The sequence below is a fragment of the Cavia porcellus genome, unplaced genomic scaffold, assembly GCF_034190915.1.
Source record: "Cavia porcellus strain 051 isolate PalLab524CR breed Dunkin Hartley unplaced genomic scaffold, mCavPor4.1 scaffold_6, whole genome shotgun sequence".
In the NCBI taxonomy this organism is placed as follows: domain Eukaryota; kingdom Metazoa; phylum Chordata; class Mammalia; order Rodentia; family Caviidae; genus Cavia; species Cavia porcellus.
Genome location: NW_026947489.1, coordinates 99263761 through 99289848, shown reverse-complemented (window position 1 = coordinate 99289848; position 26088 = coordinate 99263761). Strand labels below are relative to the sequence as shown.

At 44.5% G+C, this 26088-nt stretch overlaps 1 protein-coding gene across 3 annotated transcripts in view; it reads left to right on the top strand.

Moving 5' to 3' along the window:
* Window positions 1-1681: 1681 nt before the first annotated feature.
* Window positions 1682-26088, top strand: part of Insc (INSC spindle orientation adaptor protein) — a 132356-nt gene continuing 107949 nt past the window's right edge. For 2 of the 3 annotated variants that reach the window (XM_013148100.3, XM_063251851.1), the window contains exon 1: window positions 1682-1807. The gene's annotated coding sequence lies outside the window, so the exon portion shown is untranslated. Of the gene's footprint in view, window positions 1808-6240; window positions 6349-26088 lie in introns of those variants that run through there. The other variant, XM_063251852.1, reaches the window with a different exon arrangement.

The window sequence follows — 26088 nt, the reverse complement described above, 5'->3', positions numbered from 1 at the left end:
GTTACTTTTCTTCTACCCTAAAATCTAGGCGCTGAATTTGGATTTAGAAATAAAAGACCTACATTTGCTATCATTGATGCTGTTTATGATCTAAGCCTCATTCCATTCTGCAGAGAACTTTTCTACCTTGGGTGTATCAGGCACATCTTAGCTTTCTAGGAAAGTTTATATTTCCTGACCTTATTTCATACTTTTGAAACCTTAGGAGCAGATGTAGATGATCATGGTCTTCCTATTCAATATACAAGTAGACTGAAGCCCAGAGGGGTTAAGGGACTTGCCCAAGGACACACAGCTAGAACATAGTACAGGCAGGATGCAAAGCCTGGGCTCTCTGAGGACAGAGATCAGACTAATTATCATATGTGTGACCTACCAGAAACAGACTGAGAAGATTCTGCAAACTCTGCCCATTTGAGGCAGGCTCCGGTTCCAGTATTCATGCCCAGCCAAGTAACTCCTTGGAGGTCCCTGCCTGTCCCTGGGCCTTGAGACAGTGGAGTCAGGATCTGGAGCTCCTCTCAAGCACTGGGAAGGGGCGTCAGGCTGTCTGGGACAGATGAGGCTGTACTCACTGCTGGCTTGGTTGAGGAATGGTTTGGCCATAGCAAGAGACAGCGCGCAGTGATCTGAGGCAGGTGAGTTAATGTCTGGACTGTGGTGAGTCCAAGGTCAGAGGCAGCAGTTTTAGCCAGAGCTCAGAAAAAAACAAAAGTACAGAAATAATCAGTTCCAAGAAACAGAAAGCTAAACTTCTTCAGCCTTTGAGCTGGGCCTTCGAGTGGACCTTGTGTCACAGAGAAGGCATTGATCTCTCTCTCCTTGAGTACATTTGTGAGCAAATTGACATAGTCAGCACCTGAAGGATTTAGGTTAGATGCTGGAGAAAGCTTCCTACCAAGAGAAGGCTGGAGCTTTGGTACCAGCCGCTCGGAGCTTGGGAGGTGCTTTCCCCAGGTGATCTACAGGTAGAGGTTCTCCAGCTGCAGGTGACTCCTGGCAGGGTCTGGAGAGTGGCACGGAATGAGCCTGTGAGCTCCCTTCCAAGGAAGAGAGCAATGTTCCAAGCTTTTGGGTAGGAATTAGCCAGCCTGTGTGTGTGTCTGATGTGCCCAAGGTGGAAGGAGTCTCTGGCCTGGGGCTGTCATTTTTGGCAGGTCTCTGGCGAGGACCGTGAGGGATGTGGGTAACTTAGTTTCCAAAGGGAAGCACCTGCAGTGCATGAACCAAGTTGCATTCCGGGCGGGCGCTTGCGCTAAGCAGTTAGGCGGCTCCCTGCACAGAGAATGCAAAATGCACCCAAATCCCTCCTGTTTTTGTTTCAGTTCCAAGAGAAACGATCACGGTTGTCCCGTTCCCCTCTCCAGATGCTGGCACGCGGGGCCCCTCCGGCGGCCTCTCTGCCGCCTGCCTGGGCGATTGTCCGCAGGACAGGCTGACCCAGGGTCCAGCCAGGTCTCTAATTAGGTCTGACCACGTCCCCATTCCAGAGCTCCCACAGATGACAGCGCGCTGTTTCCACCGCCAGGGGCCCCAAAATAGCCCTTGTGGCCCAGCTGAGACTCCAGGCAGCCCGAGGCGGGACGGACTGAGGCCGGACCGGGCTGGGGAGGGGAGCGGAGCTTCGCGGGCGCACAGCGGCGGGCGGGGCCGGGGCCGGGCGGGCGGGGGGCAGCGGCGGATCGGGCGGGCCGGCCGGCCACTCTGTGCCTGGCCTCTGGAGCGCCGGCTGCGCAGGCCAGCGCTGGCAGCTTGCAGCTGCACCTCTGGGCGTTGGACCTGCCAGCCTCGCTGGGGGACAGAGCAGGTTTGTGACTTTTGGGGTAGTTGTGGTGAGTGTGTTGCGTGTTGGTGAGAAAAAGCACGTGCCAGTGGGAGTGAGTCCAGCCCAGGATGTCTGCGTGGGGCGTTTTCTGCCATCAGCCCACGGCTTGAAAGGGGACAGGTGAGTGTGTCATTGTGTGGTGAGCCTAGAGCACAGGTGTGATTGTGCCTCTGTGTGGCCCCTGGCATCCTGGTGGACAGTAGATGTGACCATGGCAATGCATTCTGCTGTGTGTGTGTGTGTGTGTGTGGGTGGGTGGGGGTGGCCACGTGGGTTGGGCCATCGGTGTTGGGGAGGGGAAGCTGGGGGGGGGAGCAGTTTGAACTGACACTTTCTAGGTGACCTGACTTGTCCCCAGCTGGGCAGCTTGTATGTGTCTAGGTTTCTCCTAGAGCTCTCGCTGGACCTTGGAGTGAAGGAGACTGAGACTGACTTTTCCTGAATTGATCAGGGCTAGAGAGACAGCTTAGGGGTCAGGAGAAGAAGGAGGAGGACAGGGGGATGTCCATCCCATACTCAGGGCACCCCCACTCCTGGGTTTGCAGCTGTCAGGTAGACACACGTTCCGGCCATTTATTTATTTACTTATTTTGAGACAGGGTCTTGATATGTTGTGTAGGTTGGCTAAGAACTCATGGTGATCCTCCTGCCTCATCCTCCAAAGTGCTGAGATTACAGGTGTGTGCACCGCCATGCCTGGCTCCCTACTCACACATGCCTGGCTCACACACATCCCTCCTTCCCTCCCCAAACACACAGCACACAGACTCTCACACACGTTCAGCATGTACACACAGGGAAGCCGACTTGTGTGCAACATGCTCTTGCCTCGCACAATGCATACTCACATGAACAACCTCCTGGTTTGGCTTCACCCTCAACCTCCGATTCAATCTCTGCAGCCTACAGAGGATACCTCCAAATGTCTGGCCTTAGCGGGGGAGCATCTTTAAGTCAGTGGCTTTGGCCAGAGGGTCAGGGCAGGTGGAGATGTGTGTCTCCTTTAATCTGGAAAACCAGTCTTAAAAGACAAGTGAAACAGGGTGGTAGCCAGGATAGAGCTGGGCACTTGTGATTTGTGGCAGGCTCTGGTTTGTCCCTTGCCTTTTCCCTGCTGTAGATAGCAGTGAGCATTTGGGGCTGAGGCTTGGGGAAGCCTTGAACAGGGGAATCAGTGAGTGGAGTTCGGCCCGTTCTTTCTCTTTGTTTACAGTCTGCACTAGCTTGAGGACACATCTGCAGCTGGAGGAGGCGCAGACACTGCTCTGGCCCTGTCCTTCTTCCAGCTGTTAGCTGTTTTCTCTGGACAGGGTCATCTCCATGGCCTCCTCCACCTGGAGCCTGCTGGGGAACACTATACTCCGTGCCCCAAAATATCACCAGCAGGTGGTTCTTATTGTTATTATTTTACATTGATTTTTAGACCTCTCTCATCCTGGCCCCTCGAGGCACCCAGGCTAAATGCACTTCTTCGTTTGGGAAGTTGAAAAGACTCTTGCCTTGGTGGTTTGGTCTAGGCATACTCCATCTGTGCCTCTAAAGGACTGCAGCTTGTTGGGTCCGGTCATTGTCTGAGGGAGGGTTGTGCTGGGAGCTGTCTTTCCCTTGGTCTGATGATTCTAGACTTGACCCTTGGGAATGACTACATAAGACAGATTGTGTGCAGTCCTGCAGTCTTCCTGCAGAACGAAGGTGAAGGAGGGAAGAAATATCTCCTTACTGTGTTTCCCTTCTCACTCTGACTGCTAGGAAGCTCTTAGTTTATCATACTGATCCATTCCAGCAACTGTGTTAGTTGGAGTCAGGGATTCGATGTTTAATTTTTATTTAAAAATGTTATAGTCTACATTTCTTTAACTATAAACTCCCATATCGTGTGTGGAAGGAGATTTGAATAAATGAACAAACAACTAGCAATGAAGCATTCTATTGGTCTTTGAGGATGGGAACCACATTATATATGGTTTTTGGAGATTGTCCCAGTTCAAATATTTCATCTAAGTTTTAAACCATATGTCTCAATTGTGACTTCTGTACATTTGAACTCTGGTTCTTGACCATGTCTTGGACTTTTCTTCTGAGAGGCTCTGGGAAATAATGTCCATTGCTGTGCTGGCACAGACAGTGGGGATTGTTGAGGATGAATTGGGCCATTGATCAACCCCCTCCGCTCTGAGTGCTTCAGCTGCCAGCGCCTCTCGGTCTCAAAAGCTCAAGTGTCCGGGTGTGCGAAGGAGTTTGACCCTTGCCCTAATACTGGCCCTGACCCCATGGCTGCCTCCATCACATGACCCTGCCTAGGCCAGGGTCTTGCTGGGAGGTCTGTATCTCTTGGGTCCAGGCTCTGTCTGCCTCTCCAGAATGGACCCCAACATTTCTGATAAGCGTCTCGAGGAACAAGAGCCCAGCTTGGATTTGGGAGTGGTAGAGTGACGTGAGGGCCTGTCTTGGCCTCTCTGGGCTGTGAGGCGGCAGGCCATAGACCCCTTTCTCTTTTCCCACAAGGGATCTCAAGTCTGCTAGCTGGTCAGAAAGCCATTTGTCACTTCTTACTCAAGGACATATAGGAAAGGGAGCTAGCTGTATTGAAAATTTGGTGAACGTTCTAACTAGTTCACCCCAAGAAGGATCATTTCACCCTCTCCAAGACCACTAATGTGAGGAGAAAGAGGGAATTCTGGAGGACATTCCTAAACCTTAAGAAACGACAGACACCACCCAATAGTGGGCTTTCATTCATGGTGTCAGGGACTGCCTCTCACTATGTGTTGAATCACCCCAACTTGGCGGCTGTTGCCTATCAGCCTTCAAAAAACATTTGATCACAAAATCAATTGGAGGAAAAGCTCTGTGTCCAGGTACCAGGTGATCCACTGTGGCTTGCTGTGGGTGACTTGTTCCTCTTCAGCTAAATTTCACCGCAGAAAGGTAACATTAGGACATGGTTGCGTCCCTGATACAGAGTCACACTCTGATTGTTCCATGGACTTTAAACACAAGTGAAAAGTAGGTTTGAAGTCCACATTGGACATGTACGTGGGAGAAGGATGACCTATGGTTGCTCATATTTATTATCTGCCAAAGGCCTTTTGTATCCTTTTTTCTCAAAGCATTCACACCAACCTTCAGACACGGGGACCTCTATTTTAAAGATGAGGAAAACATAACATGGCAAGGTTAAACAACAAGCCCAAGGTAGAGTTATCCTTCACAGGTCTGTTTGAATCTGGAGTTTGAAAGAGACTGGGAACTCCCTCATTTTGAAGGCCTGGAAAGCAGGTAAAATCAATCCTTTGGGCAGTCCGGGAAGGGGTTGTGGACCTGATTTCACTGTCTGGCCCCAGGACCTGAACATCATAAGCATCACTGGCCTCTGACTCAGGAAGCAGGGCTGCATGGTGAATGGGACGTGGGGGGAGGAAAGCCTCCCAACTGGACGAGGATCCCCTCCCCAGCCCCGTGGGTGGGACTTCTGTGGCTCCACTCTTCCCTGGAGCAATCTCTACCCTGGAACCCGGCCTCCACCCAGACTCTGCCATCCAGCCAGCCCAGCCGCTTTTCTCCCAACTCCAGGATCCCCTCTATGCCAAGCTCTGGGGGAGTCCTGGATCCTTTGAGGTCGTCTCTGGGCAGTCCAGACTCTGTTTAGTGTGATGCAGCGTCTGTAGGCGTCAGCAGTTTGGCTGGGTAATTGTGTATAGTGTTCACTCTTGGTTAGAGAAATGGAGGTTTTGTCTTACAAACCAAATATCCTGGTTTGGAAACCATGTGAAATGCAGCCTGTGGTCTGAGGCTGTGAGCTGCGTTGTGGGCCTCCGTGTCATGCTGATTTTAAAGACACTGTTGCAGGGCAGAATGTTCCATTCAGGCCCTCTGATTTCTGATGGAGGAGGTCGGAGGTGGGAGCACATATTGTGATACAGTTACAGAGCTTGGGGGTTGCAGCCAGACAGCTAGAATTTGGAGCTTCAGTCTGCCCATCTGTGAAACGGGATTCCTTATAATGCAGTAGTTGTGCTAGAACTAGAAAATCTGTTAGAAGTGTAGACCAGGTAAATCACAAAAGGCAATATTCTTTCCTTTTGTGAAAGTGCAGTTGACTGACTGGGAAGAGATCTGTGCTCCAGCTCGCACTCAGCCTCTGGGAACCCTGGGTTATTTAGGATAAAGCCGCTTACCCTCTGTTTGCTCCTGTGGGAAGTGAGCTCCTCTGTGTTTTTTGAGCTGATGAAAGAGAATGAAGGCTGGGACTCTCTAGTCAATACTGATTCATTTATTCATGTCTCAAATATTAATTGAAATCCTTTGCTGGACTGGGGCCCAGGAAAGGCATGTTGATATGGGGGGGGGGGAGGAATCCCCTACTTCTCAGGCTGGAATCAGTCCACGTGACTAGGCAGACTTATAAACAAACAGAGGCCCGGCTGTGGCAGATCAAAGTGGGCACGGGAGGCACTGGTGTCCTGGAGAGGAGGCATCGTCTCCAACTGCAGCAATCAGAGAGAGGGCTTCCCAGAGGCGAGGTACAGCGGCCTACATCTTAAAAGATAAGAGGAAGTTGCCAGGGAGTAAGAGGGAAGGTTTAGGCAGCAAAACTAATGGGACAGACAAGGCGAGAACTGTCACCGAGTGTGGTAAGCCTGGGGACTGAAAGCAGTTGTGACCTGAGCTGTGGTGTGGCCGGTCAGCAGCAGTGGGAAATGATTTACAAGGAGCTGTGGATGGCATCAAGCCTCAGCCGTGGCCTGTACTCTGGGACCCGGATATTTGTCATGCTGTATATCAGTGGACACCAGGGTGTTTCAATCAAGGGAGGTTCGTGGTTGGATGTGGATTCATTCATGCGTTCAACAAACAGTTTTTGCATGCCTACTACTGTTATGTCACTTTTAATTTTGATGTCCTATCAAACAATGGAAATTTGCAAGATTACAATGAAAAATCCCTCTTTATGCATATCTCTCAATTGTGTATGAAAATATATTACTACTTGTGTGTGTTTATTGTTTATATTATAATTCATATTTCATTGTTTATGGTATCATAATATATTTTGTAAGTCTACAGGTATATGCAAATATTTGTATTTCTAATCCATTTCAGAGTGAGTTGGAGACATAGCGCCTCTTTACCCTTAAATCTGTCCGTGTATATTTCCCTTAGGAAAGGATATTCTCTGACCACAGTGCAATCTGTCCCAGCCATATCTTTGTGGCTCCTGTATCTCTCACTCCATGAGGATCCCACTCCCAGGTTGTTTTTACTAGTCATGTCTCTTTAGGCTCTCTTAATCCAGAGAAATTCCTCTGCCTTATCTTGACCTTTATGCTTTTGGGTAGGACAGGCCAGTTGTTGTGTTAAATGTCCCCCAACTGAGTGTCTCGTGGTTTTGCGTGAGTGGATTCAAGCTATGCCTTTTGGATTGGAAATGTATCCTCTGCAGACTTTATGTCAGCGACCCACAATGTGGCCCCCCCTCCCTGCTGGTGATGGAGACTTTCATCATGGTTAAGGTAGTAGTCACCAGTTTCTGCATGATAAATTTACTATTTTTCTATAGTAATTAATAAGCTATCTGCATCTATTCTGTTCCTCTTCCCACTTATAGCACCAATGTTATTACTGATAGTTTAATTCAGCCAGGCGCTCAGTCTAAAATGCTCCCTCCACACCACAGCGTGCCTGTGTGTCAGCAAAGTTCAGGGGTCTCTGCCAGGTCCCTGTGCTCCTCCCTCACCCATGGTAACAGGACACGGAGGAAGCTGTGGTCAGCTGGGGGCCTCAGACTATCCCAATACTTTTTCATACTTATTTGTTGACATTTTACTGTAAGAAAGACCATTCTTTCCCTCCCTGTTTCCCTGACTTTTTGACTTGTCCTGTGCGTCCCTGAGCACTTCCTTACTATCTGTTGCTGCAAGGAGTTACAGGCTTATTTTATTCTTTCCTTGCTCTAGCCCTGCACTTTACCATTTGTGCAAGATCTGGAGGCTCCTTTCATTCCTTGTTATCGGGGTGTGATTGCTCCTATCTCTTCTTAGCAAAGCTAGGACATATGTGTGTTCTTATTTCTATAACAAACAAATACAACAATTATTTTCAAAAGAAATAACCTCTATTCTGGAGATAGAGAGTCATAGAGCATGGTGAATACTTTAGATTGGGTGGTATTTTCAGGAGGTGATATTTAGAAAGGGTCATGTTTTGGCGTGGATGAATTAAAAGGAGACAGATCCTGGAGATTGTAATAAGAAGGACCTAAACTAAGCCAGGATGGAGAAGACGTAGAATCAGTAGGGCACAGTGATAGATGAATACAGGAAGTGAGGGAGACGCTGTCAAGGGGACTCTCAGGTTAATGTCTCAAAACCACACCAAACTCAACATATTCAAAATAGAATCTCTGGTCCTTTCCCCTGCACTATCTAATCTATACCTCGTCCTTGTTGAATACGTCAGATCTCACTGAATGGCTATCTCTGTGCAGCCACACATGTTAGAGGAGCCTGGCAGTAATCTCTCCCTCAATGCCAGGTCCAATCCACCCTACATCTTGGTGATGTTAGCTTGCATCCCTCCAATCCATCTCCACCAGCAACCGCCTAGTTCGAGGTCCTACTACCTGGAGTAGTACAAGGTCCTCCCTCCTATGTGGCCCACCACTGTGGCAATTCATGTGTGTCTAGGTAATAATTCATGGTCATCTTCCCTAGCTGATGATGAGTTCTGTGAGGAGTAGGACCATTGCTGAGTAAATCAATGAGTGACTGTCTTATAGGCTGAGTAATCAGATGGATGATGATACTGTCTTGCAGACTAAATATTTAAGAGCGAGACAGATTTAGATTATAACCCACTTGGGACATTTTGATTTGAGGTATAGGTCAGTGATATGTTTATTTCCCATATTGTGGGCCAACTATTTAGACTGTCATTCAGAAGCTTTTGGGATAGTGATGGGTGATATCTTATTCTTGGACAAATGTAAGAAATCTCCTGGAGGAGAAGGCTTAGTCTTATGCATCTCTGAGATAAATCTGTTCCGTTTACATCTCTGTTTGTAGAAGATACCAGCGGCCTTTAGGTAGCCCTTACTTGGCTCCTGGCTGCTTGTTTCTTTATAAACCTTCAGAAGGCTCCTTGGAACTTCAGTTATTTATGTGTCTCCTATGACTCAGAAGTTGCCAACATCTGCCAGCTACTGAAACTGAGTAGACACAGGGCTAATACTGAACCCAAGCAGGGCTTGGAAAGGTGGCAAAGCCCTGGGACAGAGCAGCCTATCCAGGCCCACGCATTCACCCACTCTTGCATTCTGCACTCCCTTACTGATTTAGTGATTTATGTCATCTATTTCAGTCACTTAGTCATCCACTTGTCACTCACCTATCCATCCATGAAGAAGAACTGACATTGAATTTGAGACTAAGACTCAAGGCTGATGAACCCTTTTACCGCCTCTCCTTCATCCCTCACTTCCTGTGGTCCTCCAGAAGCACAGGAAGGAGACATCAGAATGGGAGGAGATGTCACCAGACTGATACAGTGCCAGACCAAGAGTGACTGCAGGGGATTTTCAGGAAAAGAGGTCAATCAACACCTGCTACAATGATTACCTTTTCAGTCTCATGCTCTGCTTTTCTGGGTTTCCCTTGAGGAGAGCTTAGCAGTGTGGCTCTGAGCAGAATGATGGAGAGGAGGCACCTGGGCTTTGCAGTGAGGGAAGGGCTCAGACCCGAGGGGGAAAGAAGAATGCACTCCCTCTGCACCTAACTGTGGAAGTGAGGATGCTTGTTTTCTTCATTTTCAACCACTGGTGCCCATTAACCCTGTGGAATTTGCAGAGAGGCTGGAGGGAGATGCAGAGGAAGACTTGTAAATGCGGCCTCTAGAGATCAGTTTGTTAAGCCCAGCCCTGCAGCAGCTTGTCTTTCAGTTCTCTGGGAGATGTCATTTACACGGAGCTCCCTGGAATGCGTGTTGTCCATCTGCTGCAGCAGCAGACCATGCTGGGGTTGAGCGGTCTAGGACAATGGCAGCCACATCTGATAACAGCAACTTGGAAAAATGCCCGAAGGTGCCAAGGGGTCAGGTTACACACTCATTCCCTCACTCACACATTCATTCACCGAGCATCTGCGGAGCACCTACTACAGCCATGTGCTGCCCCGGGTCTTAGAGGTGCAGCACTGAGCAAAATGCAAATTTCAAGCCTTGCAGGACTTGCTGCTGGGTTTGGGAAGACGGATGGTAGACAAGGCCAATACTGTGTCCAAAGTGGTGCTGAGAGTTATGGAGAAATATAAATAGAAGTGAGCTCCATGAGTGGGAGGGTTATGTGTCCTTCCGGCAGGTTCTCAGATATGTGGACCTCTGAGCAGAGGCCACCAGGAAGTGAAGTTCAACCTGCATGAGTTTTTGGGGAAAGAAGAGTGAAGTAAAGAAAAGAGTAGGGGCTAAAGCCCTGAGGGGTTGAGGGTTGGTAATACTGGAGCAAAGCGAGAGGTGAGGGAGTCGAAGGACTCGAGGTCACTGCAGTGTGGGCCAGATCATGGCTTTCGTTATGGTTTTGAAGACCTTTGGGATGCACAGTGATGAAGGATCTCACAGGCAATGTTGCATGTACCTGTATGTAAATGGTACAGGTCGGCCTTGGGAGGTATTGAACAGAGAAATTCAAGCTCTGGCCACTGTGAAGGTGGCTGATAGTGCAAGGGATAAGCAAGGGGTGGGACTTAGGTAACCTATTTGAGTGGCAGAAAAGGGTGGTTCAAACCAAGGTTCACCTATTCATTCATTTATTTGTCTGCTGTTTTTATTGTGCAAAAGTAACTGTAGCATTGTCTATGAGATCCTTCATTATTATGCACCTCATCCTTTTGTTTCCCGGTGGTCTGTTCAAACAAGTCCTTGCCTGCTACATATAGAGTACTGTGCCAGACTCTGGCTAATACGGGCATCTTTTGTAATTTGTCCCTAACAGGGAGACAAGATGCAGCCAGTTAAGAAGCGGAGCAGGCTCTGGCAAGTCCAGGATAAGTGGTGTCAACACATCAATATTCTAGGAGTCCTGTGGTGGGGATTGGAATAAATATCTTAGTGGAGGCCACATTTAAGCAGAATTTGCATAGATGGGGAGGGAAAGTCAGTCTTGTTGGTGGAAATGCACCACTGGGTAACACTCAGCAGATGTGACCAGCTGTCCCCAGGACAAAGCCCAGATGTCTCTATGACTTGAAGCCACTTTTGAATAAAGAGCATACAGCAGTCTGGGTTCTGGGAAGAGCAAACTAGAGAAGAGTTTGCATCTGGCCTCTGGTCATGAGTGCTCCGTCAGGAAGCTTCTGGGGGGAAGGAGATCATTGGGGTGCAGCAACATCAGGTGCATAGCAGAAGCTCATTGAATCCAGGTCTCTCTTCTTGTAGAGGGAAACTGAGGCCCAGAGAAGGGCGTTAATTATCCAAGGCCATATAAAACATTTGTGGCAGGGAAGGGTTGGTTAAGTGTGTCACTGAACGCTTGGCACATTTGACACGGTAGGGAAATTACTAGGTTTATTTCACCACCTCCTTATGTATCTCTCTCAATGGAAGAGAAAATTCTAAGAATAGAAAAATTACTTTATTCATCTCATTATCTGTAATTGTATAGGGCCTGATGCAGATCAGATGCTTTGGCTGATCTCAAGGACTCTACTGTCTTCCCCCTGAGCTCCACGGAGGCAGAATGTCAGACTGCTCTCAGTGCTGGTCAGATGTGAGATCAGAAAGCACTGGCTGAGGCCGAGCACTGGCCACCTGTGACCAGTTTCTAGCTCAGTTATCCAACCAACCTTTGCAAAGTCTTGCAAATGGCCATAATCTTAGGCCATTGAAGGGGCTGATGCCATGGCGGTCGTTGTGAGAGGGAGAGGAGGAGGTGTGGGCAGGGCAACAGTCTGTCCTCGGCCTTAAGCCCCTGGGAAATGAAGAAGCCCCTGCAGGCCTGAGAGCAGCACACACGGAGATCTGCAACACTAAGGGCACTCCTGGCTTAAGTCCAATGATTGGTTTGGCCTGAAGCTGGGCTCCTGGGGATCTCACCAGTCTGCTTATTTATCCTCTGCTGTCCCAAGGAACTGAAGGCCACTTCTTGAAGCAGAGCACGCAGGAATCTATGGCTTCAACATGACATTTCAGACAGAAGCATGCTTTGAGGTGCCTGTCTGCCTGCATTAGGATCCAGGAGGGGCAGCTGATGGTGGAGACAGTTTCCTGAGAGCTTAGAGGGATTTGAGTCATCACACCTTCCAGTTGAGGCCTCTGGTTCTGTGTCAGTGTCAGACACATCACTGGTCCTTGTCCAGCACATTCAGCCTGTCTTGTGCTGTCAGGAGGGCAGGGACTTCACATCGATGGGAGTGAGCTATAAGTGTCCTAGATCCACATCTCAGGGAAAGGCCGTGATGTTTTCTTCAGTGTAGAGTCATCATGCTGGCCAAGGAATAGGCTGGGATTTGGATAGAGTATGGGAGAGAGGCTAGAAAAAACTTGGATTCTGATCTAGGTTCAGCCATAAACTTGTTGTGTGACTTGTGTGTCATTTGTCCTCTCTGAGCTTCATTTTCCTTTGAAAATGACAAGGTAGGAAAAACGATTCCTGAGGACTCGGGTTGCTTAAAAACTTAATTTCTTGCTTACCTTGTGGTAGTTTTGATTAGAGCCCTGACTTCCAGATTTCCATGCTGACCAGGGCTCATTTGCTTGGAATTCCTCCTTTACAGGTTTATTTCTGTGAGAGTTTAAGACATTTTTATCTCCATGGACCACATTGCCTGACAAAGCCCCTTGTATATCAGGATGCCAGGCAGTGTTACAGTGTCATATCCAGCACCTGTGGCAGGTAATAAAGTGCACATGAGTATTTCTACTTTGCATAGGAGGAAAAGAGGCTGCAGGAGGCTAAGTAACTTGACAATTAGTTCCTGGCAGAGCTGAAATAAGCTGAAGGTTTCTTGGCTGCTGGTCTGTGCTCTTTTGTGTCCCCCTTTGCCTTTGGGGAAGGGCTGCATGGCATGTGGGGGATGACAGAAGTATCAGGGTGACAGGACTGACCATCACATACCTGTGTCACATAAAATTAAGGGGTTCTTAGCCTGGGCCCAGAATCTATCCACTAGGCCCAGTGTCAAGGAGCAGGCATGAAGTTCCCCTAATTTTTACCACCCATCTTGCTTGCTGGCTGCTATACTCGCAGGATAGTAGGATCTGGTCTGTTCCAAGGCTTCTAAAGCAATCTTTCTGATCTTACCTTGTTGTTGTCTAGCTTATCAGTGTTTTCAAAAGCCAACTTTAACTCTATTGATTGATTTTTGGTGTGTTCATGTTTGTTTAACGTTTGGCTCAATCTTAACTGTTCTTTTTCTGATGCATTCTTTAAAATTATTTTCCTCTTAAATTTTTTTATGTTGTTAAATTTGGACATCTTCTAGTTTCCAGATTTTTCTAATTAAACTTTTAGTGCTAAACGTTTTACACTTTGGTCTTTATACATTGAGATTTTTGTACAGGCATTTTCATAATCATTCAACATTTCTCATTTCTGCTATGATTTCTTCTTTGATTTTTGACTTGTGTATTTCAAAATATCCAAATACATTGAATGTTTGGTGTATAGATTGTTGTCTACCAAGCATCAATCTTTAGAAATTCTCTGAGGCTTACTTTATGATCTAGATATTAGCCCAGTTTTTATAAAAAACTCACAAATGATTGATAAGGAGATATATTTCTGACGATCGGATACAGTATTCTAGTGAATAATATTAAATCTAACTTAATTGTATCATTCTAATTTCCTGGAGACCTACTGATAATTTTTCTGCTTTATCTATTAATTAAGGGACTGGATTGATTGTGTTGAGATTTCCATCAGTGATTTGGAGTTAGTCATTTCACTTACAGTTTCATCAGTTTTGATTTAGGTTATCTTAAGATTATCCTAGATATGTTTTTATTACCATATCTTCTTGATGAGTTGAAATTTTTATTTTTATGTGGAGAATCTATCTTTATAAATGCTTACTGTTTTGAATTATATGTTTACATTAGCACTAGATTTATTTAAGTATTTTTAATGTTTTTTGGGGGGAAGGTACCAGGAATTGAACTCAGGACCTCATACTTGCCAGGCAGGCTCTGTGCTGCTGAACTATATCACTGACCCCTATTTTTATTTTAATTATTTTTTGTAGATTTTAACTTTTAGCTATTTTGAATTTTTTTTGTTGGGGGGTATATTTCTTGTAGCTAGTACACATAGCATGTATTCTCTCTGTGTCTTTGTCTGCCTCCTCTCTCTGTCTCTGTTTCTCTATCTCTTTGTCTCTCCTTCTGTCATATAATCTTGATAACTTTTGCTTTTTATTAGGTAGTTTATATCTTTCCCCCTTCCCCACTATATATTGGTAATCCCTTCTCTACACTTTACCTTTGGGGGTTAATTTTTAAATTTATCACTCACATACTTTTTCTCTCTCCATATTTTTGAGGGAATGTTTCTTTTTCTATCTCTATTCATTTAGTTAATTACTCTGCATGGGATGACATCCATAAAAACCTCATGGATTTAATTTGCACCTCTATTTTCATCCCCCTGCAAATAGAAGACATGTAACATGTGAATGTAGTTCCCCTTCTGAATTTACTGTAGATTTATCTTTTCCCTCCTTACCCTACAAATGAGATATTATAACTGTTTCTTATAGTCAAAGTTTGTTTGGATTTACCCACATGGTTTCAAGTCTTCTCTTTTTTCTTGTATTTTAAGCTTTCCATCTACGATTGCATTCTTTAAATCCCTTACAATTTCCTTCAATGTGAGACTGTTGCTTTTCTAAAGATGCCTTATTTCAGCTATATTCTTGAAAGAGGATTTATCTGAATATAGAATTTTAGACTAATCATTTTCTGCCCTTAGGTGTTGTCCTGTTGTCTGCTGAATTTCATCATCACTATTTAGAAGTCACTTACTAGTTCAATTTTCTTTCCATTTTGGGAAGGCATCATCTTTGTCATTAGTGTTCTTTAGTCCTCTGAGTTGCTCAGGATGTATGTGTTTTTTGGTCCTTATCCTACTTGGTATTGTGATTTCTGGATTTCAAACGTTTCATTTGAATATCACTTGTAGTCTACGTTGTCTCATCTTTGGAAATGTGATGGAACATCTGTTAGACTCTCCCACTCTCATTGCTGAGCTTCCACTGTAGTTCTCTCAGATTTTCTCTCTCTGGCTGCAGTTAGAATGGTTTCCTTTATTCTATCTTTTAATATACCGATCGATCTTTTAGCTATGATTAATCTGTCCAATGAGTTTTTCATTTTACTTATTGTATTTTAATTTATAGAAGTTCTTTTTGGTTCTTTCTCACATTTCCTGGGTTATATTTTATAGTCCATTTTCTTGAAAATGTTTCCAAGACTCATTTCTTGAAACTAAATTCTCTGAATATCCCCTCACTAACTGATAATGTAACTCCAAACCACAGACTATATGCTGGTCACACTGTGGTTCTTAATTCTCAGCTTTTCTCCCTGACACATTATGTATGGGTTTTTCATTTACTCTTACATTGAGTTTCTTATGACCTCCTATTTGATTCTCTCTTTAGGGAAATCCCTGAACTTTATATCTTATCTTTCTACCTGATTCACACATGAAGCCGAAACTCAGGCCACACAACTTTCCATAGATAGTCCCAGAGAGAAGCTTCTTCAACTCCTGGTCTTACTTCTGCCTCTTGAAATTTATTACATTTTTTCTCAGCTCAGCGATATACCTGAAAAACAGTAAAAGTACTTTGATCTATTCTTTAAGACTGTTCTCATGAAGAAGTATTCTAGAGCACTAGGTTTATTATATTGCTGGAAAGAAAAATCCTAAAAGTCCTCTGTGAACTATCTCTATAAGAAGAGGGCTCAATTGTCAACTGACAATCAGCTGCTTAAAAAACAAAGACGTAAAATGGAAAGCCATATTGATTTATTGGCAGCATATCTTACAGAATTATTTCCTCTCTGAGCCCAGATTTTGACATCTTGAGAATGAGTATAACAGTAGTACTGCAGGAATAAATGAATTTATTTGTATGAAGCACTTAGAAGAGTTCTTGGCACGTACTTAAGGGCTCAATTCATATTTCACGAATTTAAGATGCCATTTTTTGTAAGATGCCTCGTTACTTCATTAAAAAAGAAAATATGGATCTAATAAACTACAGCGCAATGCCAAGATACCACTTGGTGAAGCACAATCTCTTTTTCAGATGTTAAAATATGAAAAAATACACCTTAGAATAACATGACTTTACAATAAATTTTAGACATTATTTTGAAGGTTGAATATGAGTAGATATGGCAGTGCTGAGACCAGAACTTAGCCTCAGAATTGATAGACTTTAAATGTTTGTGTGTGTCCATTCCAGTCTCTTCTTACTCAGTCTACTTCTAGGCTCTGGTTATTGTGCACGATTTACAGCTGATGTTTAGGGGGCTGACTGTCAGTAGGCAAATTATTCCATGGTCTCTCTAAGACTCAATCTGAAAGGAAGCAACACTTGTATACATTGAGCAAATTTGATGAGTCTATCATATTCACGGATCAAGGGTCCCTTAAACTTAGAGTGTGCACTGGTTTGAACAGTTAATCAGGTCAATTAAGATATTTGCTGCAAACTTCTAATATACTAGTGGTTTAATAAACTTTATGCATCCTTGTTTCTCCCACAGACTGCTTCAGATTGGGTGGCTCTTTCCTAAGCTTTGATGTGAGAACCATTTTCCATCTTTGCACTTTGCTGGACTCTGGCTTTCAGAGTGTTCTAGAATCACTCAACAGGCAGAGGGGGAAGCAACAGGGAGCACTGAGAAAGTACACCTTCTATTACAACAGGCTTTAGGATTGCTCGACTTGACAGTATTCTTTATTCCCAGGTAACATTTTTGGAGGGAAGAATTGATACAGATTAAGGTGTTTGGAGAGAGGTAGGGCTATAGCTGGGCCTGGGACATTGATATTTACTGTAGATAGAAAAAGCGAATCCAAGGATTTGACTTTGGATGAGCTGGATGTCATCATAACCAGTGGAAGAAGTTTGGAGGTTCAGGGAACAGTTGGGGAAAGGACAGCATTTTTCGAATTCCCAGTCTATGCTAGATACTGTGTACTGTCTGGATGTTCCTATGACATATGGCATACTAGATATGAGTCTTGGTAGAATAGCATGCTGTAAGTGGGCTGGCTTTCAGACCTGATCCTTTCTGTGCCCCAAATAGTTAAGATAGATAAATGTGGGTCATGCTGTCCATACACCAACAGCTCTTCACTTCCAACTTAAAAGGGTTCTTTAACTAAAATGTGATGCTAATGACATTAGTGATTTTGGGGAATAATTGTATCGTGGGCCAAATTCTGCACATTTGCAGTGGTCCCAGAGTGGGTTATGGTTCTATCTGTTGCCCATTTTCACTAATGAGCTGGTCAAAACTTTTGACTATTGTGGCTGAGTCACGGTCTGATTCAGTTTGGGTTCTCCTTTGAGAATCCCATAATTTGATCACACAAATGTGACCTGGGATGTAATATTTCTACAGGGCCAATGTTACTAACTACAGGGAGTGGCTTAGTGTTTTGGGCTGTACTTACTCAAAACGTGTTCTCTCTCTTAATATGTTTTATGAAGCTGCAACCTAATGCCATAGATTCTGTAATCTGTAATGAGGAAAAATGTGTTGATTCACAATTCTGAAGGTTGAGTAGTCCAGTGTCAAGGTGCCAGCAGGTGTTCTATCTGGGTAGGTTGTTCTGGTCCTACAAGATGATACTTCTATACTGCAAGCCTCTGTGAGACTCTTTTATAATAGTATTAATTCATTCACAGGGGTTTGAACCTCAAACTTAATTACCTCTTAAATTGCCACTTCTCAATGCCATCACTCTGGGCATTAGGTTTCATCCTGTAAACTCTGGAGGGGACACAAATGTTTGAACCATGGCAGTCCCTACTTTCCGTTTTTACCAGATCTCTTCTATGGATGGCTTTTCTTCTTTCTAGTATAGTCAACAGGTTCTGCTGCTTTTATCTTCTTTGGTGGGAAGCAGCTCTTTGACCTGAAGTTTAGGTAGGAAATGGATCCCTCATTGGGTACAAAGATAGGTGTCATGAAACTTCCTGTATAGTGTCATTATCTAGCCTCTTGGGTCATTGCTTCTCATATTGTTATGTAACTTGCTCTGAAGTATCAAATTGGCCACATGATCTTATGTGTCTCTAATAACACTAAAAATAGGTTCTATTACAATGTTACAGATGAAGAGGCTGATGATCAGAGAAGTCCAGTGAGAGGCAGACCTGGGACTGGCCATTGGATCTCTATGACCCCACCATGCGACTTTTTCAATGTTATTGAGCAAACCCTAATTGGGGAGATTTAGAGAGGACATAAAGTCAAAGAAGATTGGACTGTCATGGTTGTTGATATAGCACTGCCATCTGCTCCTGGCTTTAGAAGTAAAAGAAAATTACAACCCTGAAACTATAAGAGGTTATACAATTCCTCCTCTTCTGTCCTCTTTCCCAAAGGTATATAGACCCTTTCATTTGGGTCCTCATCATGACTGAAAGGGAAATAGCTTGCCCAGTGTGACCTTTGGGTGTGATTTATGAAATCGAATATATCCAAATTTTCACCACATTGAAGCTATTCAATTTTCTCTAATGGCCTTTATCTGAGAGTTATGTCTATTCATGGCAGTCACAACCAGTAAGTCATTAGCTGGAAGTACACTGATTGTTAATTTTAGCACCATGGGACTTGGGCCCAGTGGGAGAGGTCCCTTGCTTTTGCAAATCAAAGTAAAGGAACATTGGAGCAGTTGGCTAACATTTACATCAAGTTAGAAACTGAGAAGACATAATTAAGAAGTTAAAGAGGAGAAAGCCATGGAGTAGTTGGAATTCAGGAGCTGGCAGGATGGGCTCTGCCTGGCTGTCTCCTGACTGCCTCACCAGAAGAGAAATGGAACCAATTTTGTATCAAACACCCACTCTGTGCCACTTCACATATGTGATTTCACTAATGTGCCCAGCACTTACCTTTTATCCTTGTTATATTTCCCATTTTACAAAGAAATCTAATACCCAAGGTCACACCATTAAGCGATGGAGATTGGATTTGAACAAGGGCTGTCTGACTCCTAAATTTATATTCTGGGTAAACAAAGCCCAGCCAAGTCCCCAGTGGAGGCCGCATTCCACCTAAAGTCTTGGAGTTCTGGGCTTAATTTCTTACTTTTGTCCCTGGGCTGCCTGTCTGAAACTGAAACAGCAGCTTCCCGTGCAGCGCCTTGTGCAGCTCAGGATTGGGAGCTCTGCTGATGGCAAGCTGGGTGTGAGAGGCCCCATCCCCATCCTGAGACACCATGCGGGTAGCCGTGGCTCTCCCGACTCCAAAAGTCTGCCAGGACTTCTGCATAGGGCCTTCAGGAGAGGCTGACTGGTGCTTTACTTGGGCATGGTAGAGCTGTGTAGAGGATATGTGGTAAGACAGATTAGATACTGGGATACGATGGCCTCAGAAGGGACTTACCTCTGACTTCTGGGGAACTATAGGCACCTCCAAATCAACCTTGCCTATTCCATTCCAGGACTGAGTTGAATCCAAGCAGGACCCTTCCATTTCCCTGTCTACTCTCTACCTCCTTCTTTTGGATAACCACTGCAAAGTAGAAAGAACAAACATAATAACCCCATTTCATAGCTGGGAGTGGAGGTGCCAGTGATCTCCCGTGGTAAACCACTCCAAGGCCCTGGTTTGGCTCTCTAGGCTTCTACCAAGCAAAGCCTCCCTGGGTTTCCAGAACCTGACAGGAAGTTGATACGGGGGTGAGGAAACCTGAATGCCCGTCTCGTCTCAAGTGTGGCTGGGTTTGTTACACTACCTCACGAAGCCTCTTCCTTTCTTTGAATGTGTCTTGCCATCTGTCCACATTAACCTCAAAGTGTTTCCCTGCCCTCATCTGAGAAATGAGCATAACGGTAGGCTACGTGGTGGGGTTAATTTGAGAACTTTATGGAAAGCATTCAGCACTGTGCCTAACACACAGTCACCACCTTCTCCTCCTCTTCTTTCTCTCCCTCTCCTCTTTTTTCTCTTTCCACTCCTCTTCTCCTTCTCTTAATTATCCTCTCTTCCTCCTTTCCCCTTTCTTTAGCATTGTGGCTGCTATTATTTTTAAAAGGGAGTCATCTCCAAGGCTCCCACAAGTTCTAATACTCTAAGAATATGATGTGAGCTCTTCAAAGAAGGCTGTCTTGACTATCCCTTGATTCTCTATAGTCTTACCCCTTTTAAATTCATAGATATATTCATGTAGATGAGGTTCATGTTGCCTTTTGTGTAAGGCCTAGAAGGTAGATGTTTCTAATTAATCAGTGGCAGTGCAGGTCTTTGCCTGTGCTTTGCTGAAACTTCTCTGGGCTTTCTAGCAAGAGTTTTCAAGATTTGTGGGGGACAAGACATGACTTAGTGGGTCCTGAGGTCTGCTCTTCATGCTAGTGGGGCTCTGTTGTCTCACAGCTCTGAGGGGCCACTGGGGCTTCCCCAGGGAGCCAGTGCTCTCTATATTTCATGAGAGTCTTTTTATTCTGCATGACTGGGTGGCAGCTTGCTTGGTTTCTTGTACCTCCCCTGGGAATGAGAGTTCTTAAAGTATCTGATTGCTGCGTGATGCCTGCCACCCCCACTAGTAGCTATCTCTGATGACTGTCACCTTGCACAGGTCCAACAGAGGCCCAGGGTAGGGATGGAGAGAAACTCATCACTCCCCAAAGCTCTTGCAGTCCTTCTTTCCATGTCCCCACCTTTCTTTCCCCAGGACTTTAGTGCTCCCCTTGGAAGCTTGTACGTGTTTCCATAATGAACGGCTGTTACTGGTCTCATATTTTGGAGTCTTGCCAGTTCACTGGTTACCATATTAGCCGACATTCTACTCTGATCATTTCATTCCTCTGTCCAAACATCTTCAATGACACCCTGTCACCCACAGGATAGAGATGAAAAAAATCAACTTCTTTTATACTCAGGGCCAAAGAGGCACTTTCTCTCTAGCATTCTGAGAGAGATCCCAGCCCTTGAATACTTGCTACGTGTTATGGTCTTCTTGCTATGGTTCATGCTGCCCCACTGGCCCTGCGTGTCCTCGCCTATCTTTACTTGGCAAAATCCCACTCTGCATTTGACAGATCTGAGGTCAATACTTATAAGAAGAACCACCTTCCCCTGCTCAAAGTGGCCACTCTTTTTTTGACATTCCCATGCCACCAGAATCCTATACTCTACACTATACCGTCAGCCCTGAGTGCTCAGCTTCCCAAGAATACTTTCAGTTCCCCGTCTTACCATGCTCACAATTCTGTGCCTTCCTTGCCCCGTATAGTCTTTATTTCAGCTCCTCTCCTTCCTCTGTTATTGCTACATTCTTCTTTCAAGTTTCAGTACTGGATCAGGCTCTAAGTACTATTTCATGGTCCCTCTTCCCCACTTTCTATTTTGATCTAGAATTCTTTGAAACCCATGAACTATGAGCATTCCCTCAGTTACCTACCATCATAGTTTTTATGTAGCTTTGTGATTGCCCACAGGTTCATCTGTCTGTCCTTCTGGGAGAATGTGATGAACACAGAGCAGGAGTGAAGAGAGAAACCATTGAGCTGGGCATGCCCAGACAGAGGACAGTAAGAACTCAGGAGGGACAGGTGGCTTTGTTGTTTGGGTGTAAGAATTCAGAGTCCTTTTGATGCAGGGTGTATGGGATGCGAAAGGCCCTCATATGCTCCTCCCACTAAGCACTCATAATCCCATAGTGAAGTATATACTTTTGTCTTTAAGTTATCCGTGAGAAAGCTACAGTAAGCACAATGAAAACAGATTCCCTCAGTTAACAAGTATTGATGATCACTATGCATAAGACACTGTCATTATGGGGAATGCAGCAGTGAGCAGGACAGGCTTCTAGTCTCTGCCTCAAGACCTTCAGAGGAGAAAGACATTAAGCTAATGGCACAGTTGAGTATCTGATTATAATTACAATAAGTCCTATGGAGGTCAAATACTGAGTATGCTGCTGCTGGTGGGGTTCTGTAATGAGGACGTGATAGAACCCAGTGGCAGCATAAAAAGGAGTATTTGAGCAGATCTCTCAAGGATCATAGGGATAAAATGGTGAGGGGAGATAATGGTGAGGTTAGCGTGGTGGGGAAAAGACCACTGGTGTTTGGCAGGGGAGGAGTGGCTTTATAAAAGGATGAGCAGCCAGTGTCAGCCAGTGCTGAGAGTTACAAGGCCAGAGGCCAGAGAGGAGACCGGGGCCAAATCAATGTGAGCCAAGTAGGCCATACAGGATCTTTGTCTAGAAACAGGGTAAATCCATGGATTTTGAACAGTAGGGTGATATGGTTAGATTTGTGCTTCAGATCACTCTGACAGTTGTACGGAGTACATTTTGGAATGGAGTAGGTGTGAAGAGGAGCATCTGATGAAGACAGGAAACCCTGAGGAGGTTCTTGTAAGAGATGACAGTGACTTTGATTAAAGAGATGTGGAGGCTAAGGGACAAGGATGTGCCTGACATAATTTACAGGCTGGACATCTAGAATGTAGTTTTATGGACTTTGTACACTGTGCATTTTGTAGACTGGGAAAAGGAAAGTTGAAATTAAAAGTGTATATTTCAGAGTGATTCCAAGGCTAGTCTGTGTGCCAGGCACAGAGACTTGATTCTCCTGTAGACCCAGAAAAAAATATCCCATTTCCAAACTTCAAGCCTTGTGTACCTGGTTGGTGAAACCTAGGTCAGGTGTTTCTGCTGAGTTTCCTGATTGGTGCCCTATGTTTTTTCCTGTTGCAAAGGATGCAGGAAAATCCAGGTCTGTCTTGTTTTTATTTCCATTTTGGGCATCAAGTTTTCCCTTTACTAAGGCTATTGGGGGTAGGAATGTTTGGCCATGTAGGAAGTGGGTTCATACGTTAGGGTGTTAGAAAGAAGGGTGTTTACACATGCATTATTTTAATGCCTACAATGCTTTTATGAATTTGAGTCTACTTTTCTCTCATTTTGCAGGTGGGGAAGCAGATATCATGACACTTGGAAGTACCTCATTTGTTCCCCACAGCTCTCTAAAGCCCCTTTCATCTCTAACTGTGGGTGATTTATAATGATAAGCTGACAGACAGGTCTGTTGCTTCCAGGTTCGGCACTCTCTGAAGCATTCAACAAAAACAAATTGCAAGTAGATCTTTGTGGTGCTGTCCCACTGTGCTCCTCCTCCTTGGATTTAGCCCAGCATTGCTGTTAGAGCTTAACAACTTCCTGAGTATTTACTGTCCTACTCTTGTTGATAGTCACACCTTGAGCTGTGCCCAATTGGCCCATTAGACAATTGCTGTCACTCCGGGGTCTAACCGAATAATTTCCTGTAAACAGCCTCTATTTCCTGTGTGAGGCCAATCACCTTAGCCAAATGGAAGTGGGCAAGGGTTGCTTTTAATGGGACTGGGATGTGGGCACCGACAGGAGCTGTCCAAATGGAGCCATTGTCACAGAAGACATTAAATTAAATCAGAGACACTTAAGATTTAAGTCTTTCTTAGAAGTTGGCGGGGGAGACAGCCTGGATCCCTGCAGAACTAAGGCTGTAGAATCTATGCTGGGATCTTCAGTGAACTTGGAAGCCTCCCTGGAGTAGTGATGGAGGAATTTGCCTTTCCTTGCTCACTTCACTTGTGCCTTTTCACCCTTACGGGGCAAAACAGCCTCTCTATTCTGAAACCAGTTCTCAAGACTTCCTTAAACCCCCCCCCCCAAAAGAAAGTAATAAGCACTAAGGTGTAATAAAATCCAAGATGTGTAAATTTTGTTGTAAAAAAGAGAGGGAAAAAAAAAAAGAAAAAGAGCTCTAACGGATATAACAGCAAGTGTGTTTGGGGGTGTTAAATAGCTGACTTTATCAATGTTTTTGGAACATTGAACACAGCTGTTTGCAGTCTCCCTGTTTGAATGTCCACCTTGTGTTCTTTGATACTGTGATTTGAGGAACTATTTTCAAGAAGATAGTGTGTAATCTACTAGCAGGTAATTTCTTACTGTTATGTTTTTTTGTTTTGTTTTGTTTTGTTTTGTTTTGTTTTGTAGTTCTGTATTGCGTGTACCCTTACGCCTCTTTGGTTTGTTTTGTGTTTTTCTCTTTTTCCTCTTAAAAAAAAAAAAAAAAAAAAAAGACTTCCTTGCAAAAGGAAGGCCCTTCGTCTTGAAGACTATCCTGTACCAAGCATAATATCACTCACTGTTTTAAGCTCTTTCATTTAATCCTCATGAAGTTCCTGGGAGGTCTAGTTGAGGAAATTACTTCTACAGAGGATGGCAATTTCTGCAACAGCATGTACTAATCACCTTCAGAGTCAGAATTTATTTCTACCACACTTTTAAGAGTTCAAGTTCTTTTTTGCTTGCCTATAAAGATTCTTGGTGCAGTCTTCAATCCATTCTTGGTTTCTTAACATGCTGTGTAGCTTTAAAGTGGTTTTACTTTTTGAACCTTTGATCAGTGTAATGAGTTGGACCCGATCATGATCAACATGGTGAGGGGAGTGGGAGAAGATTGAAGGAAAGACATTAGAATGAAGACAGAACTTTGGTGTAGGAACTTTCTGTTTGTGACCAGCCCCTTGGGACTGGATGGTGGCACCAGGGAGTGGAATGGATGTGCTTATTGGCAAATACAGGCTATGTGTTGGTTATTTGTTGCTTTTGTCATCTTCATATGCTAAATATCTCTCCTCCAGTCATTATATTTACTAGTACAAAATTCTCACTGAATTTCAGAGATATCATTTATAACAGAGGCATGAGGATATTAAAGTGAATCAAACATTTAGAGAAGTCCCTGGCACACAGTACATGATCCATAAACATCAGCTATTGTCAAGATTGTGATAGGCACTTTATAAACATCATCTGTGGTAAACTCTTGGCCTTCCATATGTTCTTCCTCAGTCATTCCTCACCCTCAAAGAATATGAGCTGTGGTCCACTGAGAGTTAATGCAGTCCAGGTTCCTGTCTATGGTGATCATCGTTTAGGACCCTGAGACCAGCTCCACACTGGTTTCAGACATCCAGGAGTCTTGTCCCACTGAGGGGGAAGAGGAAGGCATAAAGAGTACAGTCTGTGATTGGGGCATAGATCCTCCCCAAGGGGAAACCCAGTCTCTGGAAACATGGGAAGTCACTTGATAGAAGAATTTGCAAGCTGGTGGACTCTACCTGCGTAACTGCTGGGCAACTGTGAATGAAATGCATCTTCCCAAAGGACCGGGGATCAGGTCAGGAAGTAAGAATTGGGCACAGAATTTCATGATCGTCAAATCATATTTCTGGAATCCATCTCAGAGAAACTCAGAACATTTGCCTGCATTGAGGCTCCTGCTATCAACAGCAATTCTTTCTTTGGGTCCCCCAGATACAGCTTGAACCAGACTCAGTAGTCTCTCCGCTGCTGCAGGTTTGTGTCACCTTATTCCTTGGGATCCTCTCGGGTCACACTTAAGAAGCCTTAGAACTTCCCTACCATTTCCCTGCCCCTCATCCAGGCTTTATTTCTCTCTTCAGTGTTTTTCCTTTGCCTTTTTTCCTCTCTATGATAAAGATGGAAGTAAAATAAGGGCTACTACTCTTGCCACGTACTTTAGCCTTTATTCTAAAAAGTGATATTTTCCTTTTTATACATTAGCTAAGTATATGAAACAGGCCCAAAGACCTCACCTTGTTACTTTTAGGTTTTCTCACTAGTGGCTCACTAGCTTCCAAAATATACTTTGTCAGTAATGACAAGAATGATTAAAAAATAATGATAACGATGACACATGATCGAGAGCATTTGTCAATGATGAGAAGAATGATAAAAGAATGATAATTATAGCATGATCATGAACACTAATTGAACACTATATATATATTTGTTTTTGGTGGTGCTGGGGATCAAACCCAGGGTTGCACACATGCTATCGAAGTGCACTAAGCTATATTCCTTGCCTCCTTTTTTTGAAAGCTTTATTTTGAGACAGGGTCTTGCTAAATTGCCTATGCTGGCCCAGGGCTTGGGATTCTCTTGCCTCAGTTTCCTAAGTAATTTGAATTATAAGCATGTGGCATACATTTCTGCATCTCCT